The sequence below is a fragment of the Nannospalax galili genome, unplaced genomic scaffold, assembly GCF_000622305.1.
Source record: "Nannospalax galili isolate Female #2095 unplaced genomic scaffold, S.galili_v1.0 scaffold2255, whole genome shotgun sequence".
NCBI classification, from domain to species: Eukaryota; Metazoa; Chordata; class Mammalia; order Rodentia; family Spalacidae; genus Nannospalax; species Nannospalax galili.
This window is the reverse complement of record NW_008335827.1, coordinates 48,790-54,478: the sequence shown is the minus strand read 5'-3', so window position 1 is coordinate 54,478 and position 5,689 is coordinate 48,790. Positions and strand designations below refer to the sequence as shown.

Below are 5,689 nucleotides of genomic sequence, written 5' to 3'. Positions count from 1 at the left end.
ATACGAGTTGTGCGTGTCCCCGCCAGTGACCACAGCGTCCTGTAGTCAAAGGCAGGGCAGAACCTCCCACACACCGGTGTGATTTCGAGCGAGTAGAAATGAGTTAGGAAAGGTTATGCAATGTGCTGCATGACCAGCCAGTAGGAGCCAAAGTAGAAGGAAACAAGGTAGTGGGCCTGGAGGCCAAGATGGGCCGGGAATGGAGAAGAATGAAGAGGCCTAGATGAAGCTCAGAGTAGCCAGTGAATGGAGGGAAAGGAGAGAGAGAGAGAGAGGGAGAGAGAGAGAGAGAAAGGGGGAGAGAGAGAGAGGGAGAGAAGATGAGATGTTAGGGCAAGGCAAAAGATGGCAGGAGCAAGGAAGGGAAGGGAGCTGCGGTAGGGAAAAGGATTTGAGTGCACGGGGAGGCAGGTCCGACTCCCAGGTGGGCGTGGACAGACACAGTAACTGTGCCAGGCAGTTCAATGATTGCAGAAACCAGTGCTGTCCAGTGGCCTTGAGTGAGGTCCGGGAGTGACTGAATTCCATTGGAAAGGAGATGAACAGAAAAACTGGCGGAGAGTAGTGAAGGGGAAAGGGGAGAGAGAGAGGGAGAGAGAGCTGAAAGGAACGGGAGGGGGAGAGAGATAGAGGGTGGAAGTGTACCTTAATGCCGAATCAGTGGTGTTCGCAGAGGCCGGTAACAACAAGCAGGTCCAAAAGTTTTACGTGCAAGGTCCCTTGAAGTAAGAGCCGGGTTTTGGCACCATCTGATAGGTAGAGAGCGGGCGGGAGCAAGCAGGTGGATGGAAGAGCACGAGCAGATGGATGAGGCACCGAGGCACAGATGGAATTCTCAATGGGACACAGATTTATTTCGCATGGGGCACCTTTCCCTCGGGGAAGGGAAAGATGTCAGGGAAAGATGTCCACCCACGGGTTGTGAGCTGGGACTTTACATATGGGAGCTTTAGGGTGTGGAAAGGGGAGAATGTTTGGGGGAGAAATCAGAGAAGGGGAAGCAGGTAGGATTAGGGTCTGGAAGTGTTTACTTTTTCCCTCTTAAGATGAGAGAAAAACAGCTTCTAAAATCCCTGGTTATCAGGTAGAATCTGCTTATCTTATCTTTGGAGGTCATAGGAAAGGCAGGCTGCTTCTCAGCAGAGTTTGGTCTTCTTGACCTCAAAGGTCAAGGTGCTTATCAGCTAAGTTCCCTTTTCTGGGCTCCAAAGTCTGTAGGTCCCTGTTGGGGAGGGGGGAAGCTGCTGCTATTTGGAACCCTTACAGATCTTACTTTAGTTTTACAAATGTAGAAATTTGGGATTTTCTGAATTGCAACACACTGCAGCTCCCACGTCCCCCAGGCCTTGAGTCCAAAGGACATCTCCTTGGAATCAGGCCAGACACTGGGCATTTTCCCTGAGTCTGGGGTGACCTTTCCCATTATCTAGATGTGACCTCCAAATGTTATGGTGCCAAGACCCCTGGGAAGAACCACACAGACCCCAGATGTTCTGAATTAACCACATTTATCTAGCTTGCCAGTGACTACACTCCCTGGACTGGGATTTAGAGAATGCAGCTTCCATCTTAGGGGAAAGCAAGGCTTGTAAAGGTAGAAATCATATCCTGATGAAGCAGGCAGTTCCTCGAAACAAGAAGTTACTCAAGAGTGATAGGTGTACAACCAAGCAGTTACAGAAGCCAGATAAGCAAGCAGTTGCAGAAGTTAGATAAGCCTTAACTGGAACCTTCCAGAAGTTTTGTGGGTGTCTTTCTCTGTGGATAGTTCTTCCTGAAAAAGCCCTGTGGTCAGCTCTTCCTGGAACTCCTGACCCAGTCCAGGATCTCAGGATCTCAGGATCTCAGGCTATCACATTACAAATAAATAATAAGATTTTTATTATGTCTTTATATAAGTGTCTTCAATATTTATAAATTATAAACAAATGATAAAAATAACAAAATAACTTGGAGCTCAATTTTACTCAAAATATCAACTAATTGCATTAAGAAAACATTTTTGATTAATAGAGATATATAGGGAAACTTTGTCAGCAGAATTCCATTTTTTTTACCTATTTCACATGCTTCATCATAGCAGTCAAACATTTTCCTTATTCATTTTTCAAACTTTTTCACAAGTATTGCTTCTTCATGGAAATTTACTTTTCTCTTTCAAGGTCCTAATTTGTTGTATACTATGACAACCCAATCTGTTTTACATTATAATCGTTCTGTGTTTGTAACTCACAATGTGTGCAATGCAAAATAATGTAACATATCTAGAAAAGTTCAGCTGTTATAAACATTCAGGCACTTTCCTCTAGTAATTAGGAAAATGTACTGAAAAAGACCAAAGAAGTGTCCAGAGTGGGTTAGCAAACAATGTGACTTAAATACACAATGAATGAATTGGCTTAGATCACAACAGATGTAACTGATAACTGCATTCAGTTTTCTCAGTTATATTATTAATGCCTACATCTTACTCCATTGCTTTGGAAGGAACAAAATCTTTGAAGAGTATGTGTGAAAGCTTCTTTGACCTTCTAATTCCTTAGCATGTGAATGAAAAGGTTTAACAAAGGGACCACAGATGTGTTGAGCACAGGTATACCTTTATTTAAAGTCACCCGTTCCTTTGCCAATGTTTTCACATACCTGAATATACTATGCCCATAAGTGATAGAGACAACAACCATGTGTGAGGACCAGGTGGAAAAGGCCTTTCTTCACTGTTGAGCTGAAGGGAATTTGAGAATGGTTTTGATGAGTGTGTAGGAGTAGATCACCAAGATCAAGGCAATGACAATGATCATAGCTAAGGCAAAAGTCATCAATTCTGAGTCATGTGTCTGTGTAAGACAGCTGCAGGACCCGGGAATTGTCACATAAGAAGTGGTCTATCATTCTGGAAGCACAGAAATTCAGCTTTAGTCCCAAGAGCAAAGGAGGGAAGATGACTAAGAACCCAGTTACCCAGAAGCTGAGGACAAGCAGGTGGCACACTTTGCTGTTCATGATGAATGGGGAATGCAGTGGTCTGCAGATGGCGAGATAACAGTCATAGGACATTGTGGCCAAGAGGTAAAACTATGTGCCTCCTAATTGAAAAAAATAAAGTATAACTGCACTACACAAGCATTATCAGAAATCATTTTCTCTCCAGTGAGAATGATCATCAGGAACCATGGGATGCAGACTGTAGTAAATGCAATTTCTAAGAAGAAGAAATTTCAAAGGAAGAAATATATTGGAGTCTTGATGCAGAAATCCAGAAAGGAAAGCAGGAGAATGACAAAGTTCCCCATGAGCCTCAAGATGTAATTGAAAAATAGAAACAGGAAAATCACAGTTTGTAGCTGAGGGTCATCTGTGAGTCCAAGCAAAATGAACACTATCTCCACTGACTGGTTCTTCATTTCTCTTTTGTTCCAACAAACCTATAGAAAATATAAAACTAGTATCATCTGATAAGCTACAGATTTCAGGAAGCAGACTGAAGGATACTGGTATAAAGTTGTCATGTGAAGCTGTGAGACCTCCCAGCTGCCACTCAGAGAATCTTGGATTGGGAGGTCTCTGAGCTAACTGCTGTCTGCTGTGAGGACCTCACTTATTTTACTCACAGTAAAACCCTGGTGGAAAATCAACCTGCTGGAGAATGCCTTGGTCCACGATGGGGTCATTGTGCTGAGTGAGGACTGGAAACAGCCAAAGTGTAATCTGCATGTGCTCAGCCTGCAAACAACTAACTTTGATGAAGAAAACCAAGCGTTTCTGACAACTGAGAAAAAGAGAATCCCTACTTAACATTCCCAAGCAGTGTGTAAGAGAAACAGAAATTAAGAGAATCCCATTCCAAGAAACCTGGGCATATCCTAACCCAAAACCATGTACTAAGGAAAGGGACTGGCCCTTACTTTGGTACATTTGAGTGTTAGAATTATTGAATACTAATACTCTAATTATATATGTCTCAGGCACCTAGCTCAAATGTGTTGAGTAAGATGGATAGAGTTTTTCGTTTGCAAGTGAAAAACACAAATTTGAGCTGAGTAGGTGAGAGGGGAGATGGGGGAAGATATCTGATTGGAATCAAAATTCATTGTCTGAAACTCTTGAATCAACCAAATATTTCTTAAACTTAAAAAAAACAATGATCACACATAGAAAACATATTATTTCCTTCTCAACTGCAGAAAATTTCTTATTCCTACATTTAAGTAATGCACAAAAATTTGCCGAAATGAGCTTGCTGTTCATCCCATGAACATGTCTCCCACTTCACCAGCATGTTTGTATGAAATTAGATTCTTCTCCTGCAGAATTGAGTAAGGCCTTCAAGTCCATTTTCCAGAGGCATGTCAGTGAATGGAAATGCAGTTCTTCAATGTCATTAGTATTAATATGTGGCTGCCATTCAAATACTTTATTCTAAGGGCATTTTTAATATTCAATATTGTGTAATCTCACTATTATGCAATGGTTTTATTCACAATGGCCACAGTATCTATCAATTAAGGGCTATATTAATGGAAGAAAACAAATTCTCATACAGAATACTTATAAGGAGGAAATCCCCAGTTAGATGTAAAATAAACCTACAGTATGGGGAGTGTGATGATGATCAGGCTGAAGTGGTGCTTAGAAAGTAATTGAAAATAGGAAGATAGCACAAGTCTCAAGGGTGAGTCATCATTAAACCTCCTATGATAAACCTTGTCCCTCCTGTATAGCTTTCATTACAGTCCTCTGTCTCAAATCAGGTATGAATGCAGAGAAATGATCTGGTAGTAAAATAAAAATAACTAGCTTCTATACCACATTTAGAAAAGTGATGTTTTGGATGCAAATCCTAAACAATTTCATGTCTCACAGTTGCACATATTTCTACAACAAATACTTTTATGTCTAGATAAAGATATATTTTTAACCTCCTAATATGATTATAACACCCTAAGTGTAATCACTGTTTCCTTTTTTTGTGACTAATGTGCAAACTCATAATTCTTGGAAAATCAATGTATTTGTGTGCTAAGTGCAGGAGGTGAAATATATTATCATTTTCTGCTTTATTTTACATATTATGAAACAGGACTAAAACCACACATTTAGAGCAATCTACATTTGACATTTAAATGTACATTTATAAAAGCCCAACTAGATCAAGTCAATTTTCAGAATACCTTTGCTCATTTTATTCAGTAAATAAGAGCTCAACAAACCAGTTACCAGATTTACATTTGCTTCATAGTGTTGAGTAAAACACACAGGGTCTTGCACATGCTAAACAATTACTGGGCTATGCAGCCTCATTCTTAACTCATTATTTCTTTTGTGGCTGATGATATTGAGTTTCAGGGAGTTCAGAGTCACACACAGGGAATAATTTTTGAGTTCTTGTGAAGATTTTCAACCCCCTCCCTGTATGCACTTACCCATGATGCCTCTTTCTTCTTAGTATTTTTCATTCTATATTTTATAGAACAATTCATGCTATATCAATAGCTCTTCTCTATTGATGATAGGGAGAACTAGTATTAAAGACATTTCTTCAAAGAATAGTTTGTAAATCATCAAGAGAAACATTTTTTATGGGTATAAAAATAGTGATATACTCATTTCTTTAATTTGTTGATTTTTTTTGTGTGTATAGCACACAGAACATCCCAAACAATATTAATCATCTATTTTTGAGGAGGAG

The 5,689-nt window shown here is 40.1% G+C and overlaps 1 pseudogene; it reads right to left on the bottom strand.

The window, feature by feature from the left end:
- Positions 1-2,453: 2,453 nt before the first annotated feature.
- On the bottom strand, positions 2,454-3,404 carry LOC103732036 (annotated as a pseudogene).
- Positions 3,405-5,689: the final 2,285 nt, after the last annotated feature.